This window comes from Protomyctophum bolini (assembly GCF_963924005.1).
Source record: "Protomyctophum bolini genome assembly, chromosome: 22".
NCBI classification, from domain to species: Eukaryota; Metazoa; Chordata; class Actinopteri; order Myctophiformes; family Myctophidae; genus Protomyctophum; species Protomyctophum bolini.
The window spans coordinates 91,275-106,921 of record NC_137883.1 but is presented as its reverse complement, the minus strand read 5'-3'; positions in this window follow the sequence as shown (position 1 = coordinate 106,921).

Here is a 15,647-nt window from a genome sequence, read left to right as displayed (position 1 = left end):
TCCTATGAAAAGCCTTCGCTGATTTTGCTGTGTCTCTGTTTATTGCGTCACATCATTCTTGTTGTAAGTAATATGCTATCTTATACTCTTTTCCTCAAGTATTGTCTTTACCCTAAAGTATTCATCTGTAAAAGGTTCATTAATATAAGATTATAGTTTATCAGTTTAACCTTATAACATTAAATATAAAGTTTAAATATCCACATGGTTTATAAAGGATATCCTTTACAATTTTCATTCAGACTTGAGTACTTTTACCCGAGTACATTACTAGCATCTCCTCCACTGGAGTCTCAACGATTTATGAGCTTCTAATTCAAAGGTTATCTAAGAAGTTGTAATTCATAACCCTGTATGCCGGCAGGGTTCCCAGCTTCCAAAAGCAGCGTAGTTAGCCTGCACCTCCAAACGTTAAAGTCTTAAAGGCTATTGGACACATTTGCAATGTCTATTTTGAGGGTACAAACCCTAAAAATTATTTATCAGTGCTCTCCAGTGAATGTCCAGCAGTCTGTGATTAGGCTATATATATATATATATATATATATATATATATATATATATATATATAATAAAAGTCACTACAATATATATATATATATATAGATTGATTAACATGCAGTTTGCAGAATTACAGTACATTTCAAGTACAACTCAATACAAAAACTGTTAACAGTGAGTGGACGACACCATAAAGCAGGGGTTCCCAAACTTTTTTGGACCAGGTACCCCTTTTGGGGTAGATATTTTTCCAGGTACCCCCTCATCCTCGCAACACAGATAACAATATATTTACAAACACAAGCAGTGTTTCCTGCAGGAAAAAGCTTTGGCATGGTGCTGGGCGCAGGCCGCAGGGGGGCCTTCTGGTCGAATATTTTGATTCATTAATTTATTAGATTCATTAATGAATTAATAAGAATAATAAATTAAGATTTGTATTATTGCTATTGGAGACACTGGGGGGACACTGGGGGACACTGGGCAGGCACTGGGGAGACACTGGGGAGGCACTCAGGGGACACTGGGTAGGCACTCGGGGGGACGCTGGGGAGGCGGACCCCCACCCGGGCACGAGACCCACGGGGCCGAGTCCCTGAGGGCGGCCCGGTCGCAATGAGATTCACCCCGTCCAAAACGGACCAGAGACGGCCGAGATACGCCGGGGACCCCCGCGGACCCCCACCCGGGCACGAGATCCACGGGGCCGAGTCCCTGAGGAGGGAACAAGGGAACGCCCTTTTCTGTTTCCGTTTATCTGTTTCCGTTTCCGTTTTTGTGTTTCCGCTACTCTGGTTGATGTTGACTTGCCCCGCCTCCCCCCCTTGCAGCTACTTCCTGATCAATGCCCCCCCCCCCTTGCAGCTACTTCCTGATCAATCAATCCTGCTCTGCAGCCAGACACTCTTGGTATGTTGGCCGCGTTAGCCTCGTTAGGCAATTGTGGTCGGCCATTTTGTGTATTCTGTTTGGCCTTGTTGGCAAAGGATTTCGGGCAATCTCTGAATAGATGGGTTTTTGCTCCACAGAGATTGCAGCTTCTGCCATTGGTACAGTTTTCAAAAGCATGTCCAATTTCTCTACATTTCCTACATACAACGTTTTTGCATGCTTCTGCCAGATGCCCAATCTCACCACACTTGAGGCAGAGTTTGGGTTGGCCGAAATAGTAAATGTAGCCCCTGTTTTCTCCCAAAACTATAACAGATGGAATCGGCATTAGGCCCTGGAAACCCTGGCGTTCCCGGTGTTGTTTGACCCGGACTTTCCAGCTACAATCCCAAATGCCATCAGCGTCCTTCACCTTGGTAGGTCTGGCCATCACAGTGCAATATCTAGCCAGCCATGCCATGATATCCTCCTCTCCCACCATTTCATTGAACATCCTGATGGTTACCACTTTATCGGCAGCATCATTCAGTTCTTCCAGGTGGAAGCCTTTAAACTGGTCTTTAACTTTTTCATACTGTTTCCAAAACGTTGTCTTGTCGTGGGAACTGGTAAAACTTACATCAAAGCCTTTATTCAACGGTAGTTTGAACAGGCAGTTGATGGCAGCTACAGTCGTTTGTGTTGCACCTAGGATAAACCTCTTGGAGAAGTCTGCCCTGGTCAACGCTCTAAACGTGTCATCCGTGTTAAAACGAATGGTGTGGTGCCTCCGCATGCCGGCACGGAGGGCCGACATGGTGGAGGCACCTCCACCTACAAACAGCTAAAACTAGATAAATACTATATACGGTTAAAACACTAAAACCAGATGAAAGGTAAAGGGCAACAGCTAAAAGCTAAAAATCCCAAAGGGGGCAATAAAAACTTGAAACTGCTTACCCTGTACCCTGGATTGGTCAGTAGTTGTCAGGTTCCAGCCAGAAGAGGTCGCCCACTATCCTGGATGAACCTACATTCAATTAAACAAGACAAAAACACACACAAACAGAAACACACACAAACAAAAAAAACAAAACAAAAACCACAACAATGAACCTCCAAAAACTAGGAAAAGTTGGGCCACCTAGAGACTCAAACTATACCTATAAATTCGAGGCGATCGCAGTCTTAGCCAAAAGGCCGAGAAGCGCATCCAATATGCTACAGCCCCATCCAGAGAGAACAAGACAACCGCTATGGCCAGATACTGCATGGGGTCTTATCTCACACACCTCAGACTTTCACCAGTTGATCTCCGTTTCCCAGTGTCTTTTAACCTGCCACCTGCCTATGCTATAATCAAAAAGTTTGTACAGCATTTTAACCTCGAACAGGACGTGGATGTTTTAACTGACCACCGCTCTCTTCTCTCTCTTGTGCAGGAGCGGGAAACAGTGAGTCCAGTGCCCGGGCTCGCAGTTGGTGAGCCCCAGAAGGTGTGGCACAATGTGAACCATCCTGCTCTCCCCAACAGACTCCGGGATCTGTCGTGGATGGTGGCCCACGACATCCTCCCAGTCAGAGCTGTTATGCACTCCCGGGGCATGGCAGCACACTCAACGTGCCCCCGTCCTGGCTGTGGCGCCCCGGAGACGGTGAGGCACCTACTCTGGGAGTGCCGCGGTGCCGTAGACCAGTGGGCGACAGCCGGCTCCCTGATACTTTCCCGTACTCAACCGGTAGGGGGTGGTCTCACAGCACAGCTGGTGCTGTATGGGGTGGGCCAGGAGCGCCTAACGAAAGCAGAGTACAACAACCTCTGGCTCACCCTAGCCGCCATCAAGGACGCCATATGGACCACCCGCAACCTGCTGGTGAGCAAGCGCATGCACATCCCCCCGTGGCTGTGATCCGTATGGCCGCGGCGACGGTGCGCACAGCCGGAAAAAAATAAATAAATCTGTTCTTATCAGTTTAATATCTGATATGTCCCCTATATGGGGACTAAATATTAAACTGATTATTTGACTGAGGAGTTGAAAAAGGGGCTTGCTCCGTTCACTCCACGCATCGACCCGGCATTGCAGTGCCGTCGGGAACGGTGCACTCTCTTTCGCCTTGTTGAATGGAAAAATTACGGCCTATTTGTAATAAATAGAGATGTGGCTGACACATATTGTTTTAACCATGTTTCTGTGGTCAAAGAAATGTACTGTCATCTACTGTACATGAGCCGTACCGGCCACCTCTGCTGTCGCTTACGGCCATACCACCCTGAACACGCCCGATCTCGGAAGCTAAACAGGGTAGGGCCTGGTCAGTACTTGGATGGGAGACTGCCTGGGAATACCAGGTGCCGTAAGCTTTTTCATGAAATACATTGGCCAAAGCCATCTGCTGTGTACATAAGCCGTGCCGGCCACCTCTGCTGCCGCTTACGGCCATACCACCCTGAACACGCCCGATCTCGTCCGATCTCGGAAGCTAAGCAGGATAGGGCCTGGTCAGTACATGGATGGGAGACTGCCTGGGAATACCAGGTGCTGTAAGCGTTTTCATGTCGGCAGACTGAATGACAAAACACTAGATCATGTGCAGCACTAACTTGTTGCCCCCCCCCAAAGCGTATAGGCCGCACCCACATCATTAAACCGCACCCCTAATCCAACAGGCCACACAACATGCCCCTCGAGCTCTTAGGCCACGCCCACAGCTTTGAACCATACCCCTGAGTTGATAGGCCACACCCAGAGATTTAAACCACACCCTCCCAAGCCGACAGACCACGCCCACATCTTAAACAACCCCCTCCAGCCGATAGGCCAAGACCACAGCCTTAAACCACACCCCCCAAGGCGACAAGCAACGGCCGTATTTGTTAGTTGAATGCAGAAATGCATGATACTGCAGTGTCTACCAAAAATAGCTGATCTACAAGCTGAAATGTAACAGTGTTGGACAAAAGGTTTCCACCCCACAGCAACCCTATACAACAGTGATGTATACACACCTTGAAGATTACAGTAATACACAATGAAATATTTTGACAAAGCAGCAATACCTGGAATCATGTGTGGCAGGAATTTGTGAAAGCCTTCCAGGCTGTTGCTGCCACGCACACACTTGTAGAAGGGGACGTCGACACCATTGATCTTCGTGGTGTTAGTCACCCTACATGGGCATGCCTGGAGGGTCCTGGAAGCATTCCAGGTGACGCTGATGTGTTGCCCACTCCTCATCTATGGCTTCTGTGAATAAACAATTAAGCACAACTATGAGATGGACAGCAATATATAGGTAGTAACAGCACATGACAAATAAAGCAATATCTAAATAGCAACAGTAACTGTTAATATCTTTTACCTGCTGATGTGAACAGGCTGACACCTTTTTTTTTTTTTTTTTTTTTGGAGGTATAGGCCATTTATAACTTCTCATTAAATATATTTAACCACAAACTCAATCATCAAAAACAAATTAACCACAACAGAACCAATTTATTCATACATGAACAGTTATTGAGTACATTAGTATTTTTAGCATATTTTTAGCAGCAACAGCTGCTAAAAAGAAAAAAAAGGAGCCAAACAGAATCCCCAAAATAAACAGATTTGAGTTCCGTCTCCCAGCGAAATGTGTAAAGTACACTGGCTCTCCACTTGGGGGGCTACAGCGAGAGGCTGCCACTGGACACGATGCCAACCGACATGAACTGAACGTAACTTAGTAAAACTTAAAAGGATGCAGTGGGTATATGGGTTTGCTACACTCATCATTCACTGGCAACTGCCATATCCAACAGATGTTGCAGAGTGCCAACTGCAACTTGCAAATCCTGCAACTCCTTGTTCTCCGTGGCAGCGTCATAGTCCAGCGACAGCAGAAGCTGAATTATTTGACCCTTCCTGTCTCCAAGGGCTTCATACTTCCCCGCAGTGGGCAGCCCAATCGCATTGTACAGGAGCCGGCGGGGGATCTCATCAACACCATAGGCACCACCACCATAGGCATCGTATGCAGTCATCGTATAGCGCAGGCCTTCAACTTCGCTTCTCAAATCTGCTGTTGTCAATGCCTTCATCCTGTTTTCGACCAGATGGACGAGGTCGCCAACAGTTGTGGAAGGCTTCACCTTTAAACCTTTAATTAGGCCTTGGCTTTTTTTCAGATTATTCAGTTCATCACGATCCTTTCCTCCAACAGTGACAAGCACGTCTAAGTCATACTCTCTCTCTCTGCAGCCGCAGCAACCCATCAGGTTGTTCCGGTAAGTCTCCATCTCTCTTAATCAATTTTAGTCAAAGCCAAACTAAACTTAATGTGACCGTGTGAGTCAGCGACTCAACAGGCTGACACCTTTCTCATTCAGACCAGCAGGACCCTTGAACTCCTCGATGGCTGCCTGCACATAATTGAAGGAGTCCTGAGCACCCAGCGTAACTCTCCGCACATGATGTCTCAGATGGTACTTGCTGATGTGGAGTCTGAGCATGTCCGCATCCGTCAGAGAGGCCAGAGCCACAGGGTCCTTGGCTCTTGCTGCCTTGATGAGGAGGTCCAGATCTGCCCGGTTGTACGCCAGGACTGCACCTGCCAAGGCGGACTTGAAGGCGATGTACTTGGTGTGACTCTCTGTGCGCACAGCTGCGTCAAAGCGATGGTGCCAGTGGAAGATGTCCAGCCGAATCACCATGCCTTGGTCCACCCAGGACTGGAACAACTTCTCCGTCGTCGTTGGACCACTTTCTCGGCAACACCCCCGATCGACGTACAGGATCTTGGGCACGGGCTGATTGGCCTGCTTGAACCTGTCCATTAGCCCCTCAGTCATAGACCTGATCCCCACGTAGGACTCTTCGTGGGTCAGTACGAAGGTGAGCAGCTGAGAATACTCATTGCCAATGCTGGTGAACCACTCAGCTGTGCCCTTGCCCTCGCCCGACATCTTCTTCACCACCTGTAATATGTTCATAACACGTGAAAAATGTTTTAACCCATTAAGAATAGACCTGATGTTTCTGTCAGTCGTACTCAAACATAGTCAAGGAGTCGGGACCCCCAAAAATATATGTAATTGGCTGTCCCCCATTTGAATTGATTTGAAATGTCTGCGCTGAAAGAATATGTAATCAAAGATGTGCGCCACATTTTGAATATTTTTAAAAAGCTTGGAGCTTGGCACCGCGCTATGAGCTTGTAGATCTGCTATTGTTCAATAGCTAAAGTAGAAGACAATGCTTAAAACACAAAGAGGAGTTTCCGTAATGAATGGGTTAAGTCAGCACAAAAATAAAACCTAGATAGATGATTGCAAAGTAAAATGTTGTACACACCTTCTTGGTGGAGTCGTATTTCAGGAACGTCCCAAAGGTGGAGAGGATCTGGGTCCTGTAGTCCTGGACGTGTTCGGCTTCTTCTAGGAGGAAGGCATGGCGAAGCAGCCGAGCAGAGGGCACCTCTCTCTGCGGAGGTGGAGCTGTGAAGGTGCGGCCTCCAAATGCAGTCACAATGGTCCCTGGTCTCGCCATGTCGATAAGGATTGTGGTGTACAGATCCTTTCTCTGTAGGTAGTCCTCTGCGTGGTTCTCTTGGATCTGTCGCCACACCTTCACCATGGTGTTCCCCTCAGTGCGGTCCCGTAGTAGACGCACCACGTTCTTGTCCACACCGCGTCTGTGATAATACAATCAATACATAAATATGATTAAAGCATTACATTACATTAACGCATGCTGACATATTTACATTGTAAAATCATGCTGGTAAGTTCCACCACAGACAGAATACTTACTTTGCGGTCAGGACAGCGGGAAACTGGGCTTGGTGAGCCGCACTGAGTTGAGAGAGGATTGCATCGTCCCACGCCAGCCAACGAGATTTGCCACCATCTTTCCTAGCTACTTTATGACATGATGGACAGGTCAACACCTCTGTCATCATGCTCTACCAGCCAGACACATCGCAGATGTGACGTACCTGCAATATTTAAAAAAAATAAGTTGTGCAAATATAGCATACTTGTTTGTATATTACAGTTTAACATTGTGTATTTTCATCAGTTGTCAGTGACATTTCATTCACAAAACCACAACACATACCCTGTGATGGTAGCCATATCTTGTAAGGCACTTCTCCCCTTTGCCCTCGCATGAGTCACCCCGAGGACACTTTAAGGTGCACTTCCACACGCCTACAGGACGCCACAGAAACATTCGGCTCCTGAAGAAGACATCCGGAATGGGAATGTCGTTCTTCACAAATCCCGGGGGTTCTGGAGGGTAGAACCACATTCGGTCTTGTTTCAGCAACCGACGCCTTTTGGTTTGACCTTTATTGTCCACATACAACTCTATGGGCTTAAACAGGCCTCTTTCTTCATCGTCCTTTAGCCACGAGATGTCAGCAGTTGGGATGCCGCCTTTTTCTTCCCACGTCCGCACCCACCCCTCCAGCTCAACCTGAAAAACAAGTCCAAACATAAACGCATGTAGTATGAAATAAAATCCAGACACATAAACGCATGTAGTATAAAATATATTCTCATTTATAAAAATAATTTGATTATTACTTACAGGGGAGTCGAGGGGTAAGGTGAGCCATGAGGAGGCCGGTGGCTGTGACGGGGCTGAGGAAGAGGAGGCAGGTAGCTGTGTGTGTGTGGCTGAGGAGGCAGGTGGCTGTGACGGAGCTGAGGAAGATAAGGCAGTTAGCTGTGTGCGTGTGGCTGAGGAGGCAGGTGGCTGTGACGGAGCTGAGGAAGAGGAGGCAGGTAGCTGTGTGCGTGTGGCTGAGGAAGAGGATGCAGGTGGCTGTGGGGTTGATGAGGCAGATGGCTTTGATGTTGCCGTATAGGTGGCAGGAGGTAGTGATGCTGCCGGGGAGGCTGTGATGACGGACACTGTAGCTGTGGATGGCACAGGAGAGAAAAATAAAGTTTTGATATTTCATCAATAAGCTAAACATGAAGCGCATAATGCAAAACATATGTAGCTATACTACTATACTATATTAACACATTCATGACGGGAAATCCTTTTGGTGTTTTAAGGATTATGTTATACTTTTGCTATTACTTTTGCTAAAATAGCAGATGTACAAGCTCATAGCGCGGCACTGAGTGTCGCGCTACAAGCTTGTAGATCTGCTTTTTTGTTTTTAAATCGAGTCCCTGGAAGAACATATTTTCAGATGGGGGTCAATTACAGATAATTCTGGGGGTCCTTGACATGAAAAAGGTTGAGAACCATTGACATAGGAACATGGGTTTTTCAGAAAACTGTTAGGACATGTTAAGACATTTTTTTAGAATCTACTTAAGTATAGGCCTATACTATATTAATTGTCTTATTGCGTGAATTTACCTTCCTCTGGTAAATCGATAGACAAAAACAGGTCATCGTCGATCCATGCGGCTTCTGGCACTGAACATGCAGGATCTGACGGCCGTGACTTTGTTGAGGTCGAGGCAGAGGAGACAGGTGGCTGGGGTCTGGTAGATGCAAGTGGCTGCTGGGGTCTAGTAGATGTTCTCGATGTTGACGAGCCAGGTGCCTGGGTTGATGAAGAGTAGGCAGGTGGAGGAGGGGGGTTGTGTTCCTAAATAACAAAGTCAATGTTAACATCTGGACTAGATACTTGTATATTATACTTGACATAAAACATTATATCTTGAGTCACTGCAAATATGTTGTGTGTGCGACTTACTTCCTTGATCTTGCCAGTTATGTACTGTTGGAACCTCTTCATCTGTTTGCTGCTGATGTTGTTTAGCCTCGTATTCAGCCACCGCTGTACAGAGAGGAACGCCTGACCGCTTCTGGCCTTCTCATCCTTACTGTAGTCCTCTGGCCTATCTTTGTGTGTTGTGTGCAGCCTGTACAAGTTCCACATTTCGGAGTATGTTGCGGTCTCGAAACCTTTCTGGCCATAGTTCAGTCAGACAACTCAAGGAGGATGTAATATATATATTTATTGAATATAGATAATCAATGCAATATATTTATTATGGTTTGGCGATGTATTGGATCTGCTTTTTAGGTACGGGTCAAGCGCATCAGTCCCGACCATAGGGACTCCGAATCCCCCGTACCTAAAACAGTAGATCCAAAACGACAGGTGGTAGCTGGGGGGGAGGTGGGTGAGCACGCACTTGTATACAGCAGCGCACAGTATACAATAAAGCATTAGCAATAAGCAAGCAGAATGAGCGCAAGTGTATGACAGCAGCACGCTGATACAGCAGCAGTGGGCAAACAAGAAGGCAGAGGAATGCAGACCTCTGGTTCAAGTAGCCGGTATGAGAGATGGGGTGAGCTGTGATTGGCTGAGTGAATGTGGATGATGCTGTGGTGGCCCAATTAACGGCCGGCGCGCTGACTGAGGTTCCCTGACTGAACTTGCTCTGCGCATGTCTACGACAGGCGCTATGCTCATTTCAGTCAGACAACTCAAGGAGGATGTAATATATATATTTATTGAATATAGATAATCAATGCAATATATTTATTATGGTTTGGCGATGTATTGGATCTGCTTTTTAGGTACGGGTCAAGCGCATCAGTCCCGACCATAGGGACTCCGAATCCCCCAAACAGCGCAAAACATCCGAATCCCCCAAAAAGCAGATCATCACCAACCCTAAGCTATATATGTGTTCAACAGTACAGCGCCTGTTCTAGCATTATGTGATGACTAGGTCAATGTGTTCAACAGTACAGCGCCTGTTGATCCCTGAAATTCAGGGGTCCTAAACGGTGTCCTGGTTGCCACTGCGCAGCAAACCAACATGAACCCAACCCAACCAGGATCACCGAAAAGGACATTCTATCATTATCATTAATATCTGAAATCAGTACCCAGTAGTCTACCACCTGGAGCTGCAAATTGGCAACATGATTGCATGCATGATCATGATGCGGCAACGCTGCTGCTGCAAGTTCTGCCACAGTAATATGCAAACTACAGTTTTAAGAATTATACACTTCTGCAGTAAGCAAAGAAAATCAGTAGCAAACACACTATTCGCGACTAGTTAGTATTTGAGCCTGCAAAATATCTTTCAAGACTAGTCTAACATAGCTTTCGTAAGCAGCAGAGGACCACTGGCCTAAGAAACAGAAAGATCATGCAGAACAGTTTTAAGAGTATTAATAATATCCTGCAGCATAAGGAGCAAAAATAATGAATATATGCAGCAGCAGCAACGTAACCAACATGATTCAGAGCTCATTAGTTCTGAGCCAGAAAAATGCATTTGCGTTTAGCAGAGCATAGCTTTCATCAGCTGCAGAAGACCACCAGCCCAAAGCTTGTAGAGTGTAGCATTTTGAACTTTGGTGCTGCTGTGGTAGCTGCGCCGATCCTAAAGAGTGTGACTTGTAGAGATTAAGAGGCAGCCCACAGCCTTGACACAGAATAAGCAGCTTTTGCAGGACCGGCCATGGCTTCCCGGAATCCATCATGAATAGGGGCTCATGACATTGCGGATGGACAGCATGGCAGAAAACAAGGCATGGAAGAGAAAGGACAAAGACCAGTGTTAGTTGCTGTCACAGATATACCTTAATGAAATTAGTTGTTTTGAGATTTATGGCTGGCATCCAAGCAAAGTCAGAAGTGGAAATATCATGTATAGGATTCACCACATAGAAGTAAAAAAAAAAAAAAACTATTATAGGATTGCCAGTAGATTACACACTGAAGGATCTGGAGTAAAGCTGAACGCCAGTTATAATGCCTTTGAGATTTAAAACAATTAACTAAATGCACTACTATGATAGGATACACGGAAAGCAACTTGGAAAGATGAATAGGACCCTGCAGAGTCATAGGTTTTAAGACGATTTGGCAAACATACTGTAACCTCATGAGCTTGCAGCTGCAATTAAGAGAAGGCAGGAATAATTTAGCATGGTTTGATTGAAGGTTTCCAGGCAACTTCGAAACCATCAGCATGGCCTCTGAGCTAGAACATGAAATTAAACAGGACAAGCATCTCTACGTTGACGAACCTGGAATTAGAACAGCTCTTAGAATGAAATAATCTATAACACAGGTCCAATAGTTATACCACTGAGTAACGTGTCGATAGATGGAACAGAGGAGCGTCCTTATTGATGGGTGATGCAGATTCCTTCATTATGACTGATCCGTTTCCCATTCCAGGTTTTATCCGACTAAAAGCATGCCACCGCTGCTTATAAGGTATCTCAAATAACACGGAAGACTTACATCTGCCGGCAAGTATTAAATTCAGCCATTTATCTGCAACTCATCTCCCTTCGTACTCTTCCCCCAAGAGCGTAGAAGGAGCTGCGTCCATGTCAACATATCAGGATACAGATGTTTCAACCGAAACACTACTTAAGCGGCTGAGCGACTGCATGTGAATAGAATTAATAGAACAAATGCAGCCTAGGTGAAGATGCAGATTGATTAACTGATGACCTGCCTCATGGTTTCAGTAGCAGCAGATCCACATATACCACCAATGTGAGCCTATCGATAATGGCTGCAGCTGCGATGAACTGTATGCGGCAACCCACAGGGAGGACCTTCCCGGCATCCAAGGTTCATCTCATCAGTATAAAGGGCTGTCGCTCAGGAAATGGAAACAGAAGCAGTATGAGAACAGGCTATGAATCGCTTTAAAATGACATGGATATAGCTAAAGTTGACGTTAAAGCAAGTTAGCTTCAGTCACAGTGTAGTATCATCTAAGCCGTAACGCTGATAGAATTCAAATCAATCATTTAGCAGCAGTGTTAGCAACGCGGTAACGCCATATCTCTTTTCCTGGGCTGAGCATAGGAAAAACACCACGCCTCTGTTCCTGGGCTAAGCATAGCAGAAATCTTAGCAATGAGCCAATTCCTGTCTTTAAAGACAGACTGTACGTTTTATTTAATGTTAAACACTTCCCTGGCGCACCATATGTACTTACCTGTAAAACAGACCCATAGAGTAAGACAGAGTTACGAAAACTCCGTTCACTTCATGGGGCCAGTTCAATGGCGCGGCTCTTCTTCTACAAATGGGTAGAAGGACAGAAGTAGGCAGAAATGCATGGACCCAGGCAACAGCCCAGCTTTAGTATTCTTAAATCCCTTATTTAGATTGTTTGTAGTAATCGTACGACAAACACATTACGGACTCGGAGACTTTAGTCGTCACTGAATAATACTTTTAAAACATTTGTCATGTTGCACACATGCCTAAATAGCTCTTATTTGCACAGCCCTTGTTGAAAACAATGTATTCAAACTCCACTTGTCCGCCTTTCAGGCTGCATGAACAGTGCTTAGTTTCTGCCCGCTCATCGTAACTCTTATAGTATTAGATGGCTCTGCTGTAACCCATGCCGCCATTTCTCCAAACATAGGCATAGGCAGCGAGTCGGGGGTGCTTGAGGCCTGAAGCACCCACTGACACAATGGGCGCGTTCGGAAATAGCGCACTGAGCACACTGTGCAATGCAAACAAATAGACGAGTGCGCTCCCGCACTGGGGGCGGGGCGGGGGCACCCACCACCGTTCTAAGAACTTACGCGCCCGCATAGGGCGCGTAAGTGCGTCCGTACCATAGACTGTTTCTCCATTCATGAGCATGAGCACATTCTAACCATCGTGAGTACTGCATCTGATTCATTGAAAAGGAGGACCCCAATGTAACCGAGCCAAAGTGCTTTCTGGGCATTTTTTTATCCTCTAGCTGCAGACCGCTTACATTGAACTGTGCTTGACAACTGGTAATAGTTGCAACACTTCCAGATCATTAATTTCCCTATCAATTAGCCTCCTAAATACCTCATAATAGGACTACCAATTAAAATAATTGTTGAGATTCCTGAATGTGCAAGCATCCACCTTATAGCCAGGTAAATCATTTACTTAAACAGCAGGATCAATTAGTTTATAGATAGTTAGCATGAATCAATTGGCATGATATTGATTCCTCCAGCCAAAAATAAAAAATAAATATCCAGCATGGCTCTGCCCAACACTAGATGCATGATACGGTACAATTCACACTGAAATATCCCTTGGGACCCAGGTGCCATGTGGGCCTATGCAACCAAGAGCAACTTCACTGCTCCCTCAGTTGCTCTGGTCAACTCCATTTACTTCTGACTGATGCTGCATTGGACGTTTCATTCTGATCAGAGAACTGTGTTGCCATATTGGAAGAGACAAGCAGCCAGGTCCGCGAAAACAAGCCACAAAAACTATCTTGAATCATTATGAAAACAATCCAACAACGTCAAATAAGTTTATCATCATATTAAACTGAGGGTGCTTCAAATGAACCGCGGGTTTAAACAACGTTCACCCGGCAAGTGACTTTAATAAAACAAGCCCAAGACGCTTATAATGTGCAGACGTGGCAACATGCTTGACAGACGCGATGCGGGCATACTCAGAGTGATCTAGTAATGGTGGCGACAGTGTTGATTCCCGTGGCAACAATGGAATGCGGAAGTGCTCGTTCTATCTCTCGTTCTATGTCGCCACTCTCCTACTCTGCACTGTGGACAACTAGTCGCAGTGCATACTTTAATCCTGCTGCCTTGAATCTATATTACGTCCACATATTGACTAGTAGCCTACTACAACGCAGCCAAGACAAGAATGCGCCCCAAGCGTGACCACTGTCAAAAACGGATTATAAAACTTTGGCCTGGATTTACATGTGAAGAACGGCGGAAAGCAGAGCAGACGGCAGGTAAGCTGCTCCTTGACTAGAGTTGTGAGCAGGACAGGACCCGACGTGAAATACATTGGCTAACAAATGCGATCTCGGTGTGATCGAGGCACAACGATAAAATGGCAACAGAAAAGAAACATTTAAGCAGCAGCTTCAACTTGATCTAGGTTATTTCCGTCGGTGAATAAAAGCAGTGCACGTTCTTCCAAACAATTAGACTGCACTGACTTACCAGGATTGTATGAAAACCGTGAAAGCAACGTTTAGTGCATAATCGCCCAGACAGACGCCACTTGTAGCAGTGGCAAGACTGGTGGCATATAGCAGCAGTAGAATTGAGCACGCACTTGTATACAGCAGCGCACAGTATACAATAAAGCATTAGCAATAAGCAAGCAGAATGAGCGCAAGTGTATGACAGCAGCACGCTGATACAGCAGCAGTGGGCAAACAAGAAGGCAGAGGAATGCAGACCTCTGGTTCAAGTAGCCGGTATGAGAGATGGGGTGAGCTGTGATTGGCTGAGTGAATGTGGATGATGCTGTGGTGGCCCAATTAACGGCCGGCGCGCTGACTGAGGTTCCCTGACTGAACTTGCTCTGCGCATGTCTACGACAGGCGCTATGCTCATATGCACCTGTCAGCATTGTGATGAAGGGTGTTTGCCACCTGTGGGAAACCTTCAGCGTATTCTAGAAGATAGTCCTTGATCCACCTCAGGTGTATGTTTGGCTTTGGGCCTGCTTTGGTTTCTACCACGTGCTTGTCCAAAAAACTGTAAACAGATGTAAAAAAGATGTAACGTTAACATTAATAATGAATTGCAGTATTGCTGTGTTATTGTTACCTTTGCATAGACATTTCTATAGAGAAGATGATAACCATACATATAATTGTATCTAGAACCAATCTAATTTGAAAGAAACTAAGCACTTATTTGTATTTGAAATAAAATGTACACTCACAACTGAATGTATCCCACGTCGTTCTCAACAAGCCAGTGGAAGGAGGCGTGCATGTACTGTCCAACTTGAAGCACCATCTTCCCCAGGCATTGCAGGCGCGTGGGTGCTGTGATGCCTTCAGCCTGTAGACGTTGCACAGCATAGGGGATGGCTGTGGACTCCAGCAGCAGCTCTGGCGGAGGTTTGGGAAAGGATGCTGGGTTTTTCCGATCCTTGTACTGCTGGCAGTCCCTTGAAGGATGTAAAATGGCCTCTTGGCGACTCAAAGGTGCATCACTGTTCACCACCCGGATGACTGGCATCGACATGATGTGTGACTGTGACCTGCAATCTGTCTCCTTGCATAAACAAACAAACAAACAAACACATTAATAAATTATTACTTCCATATGAAATCTAACTTGTTATACATTTCTGTATAAGGTGAGGAGAAAACATCACAATGCACACAGAGAAGAAATGGATGCACTGTCTTAGCTGCTTCTAACACAAATGACTGCCTTAACTAATGTCACAGCGACCTGTTCTCATTAATAGAGCCATTTGATTAAGGATACTTCTGTCGTTCAAAATCAAACCATTGTAGATATCATAACAGCATCCAATTT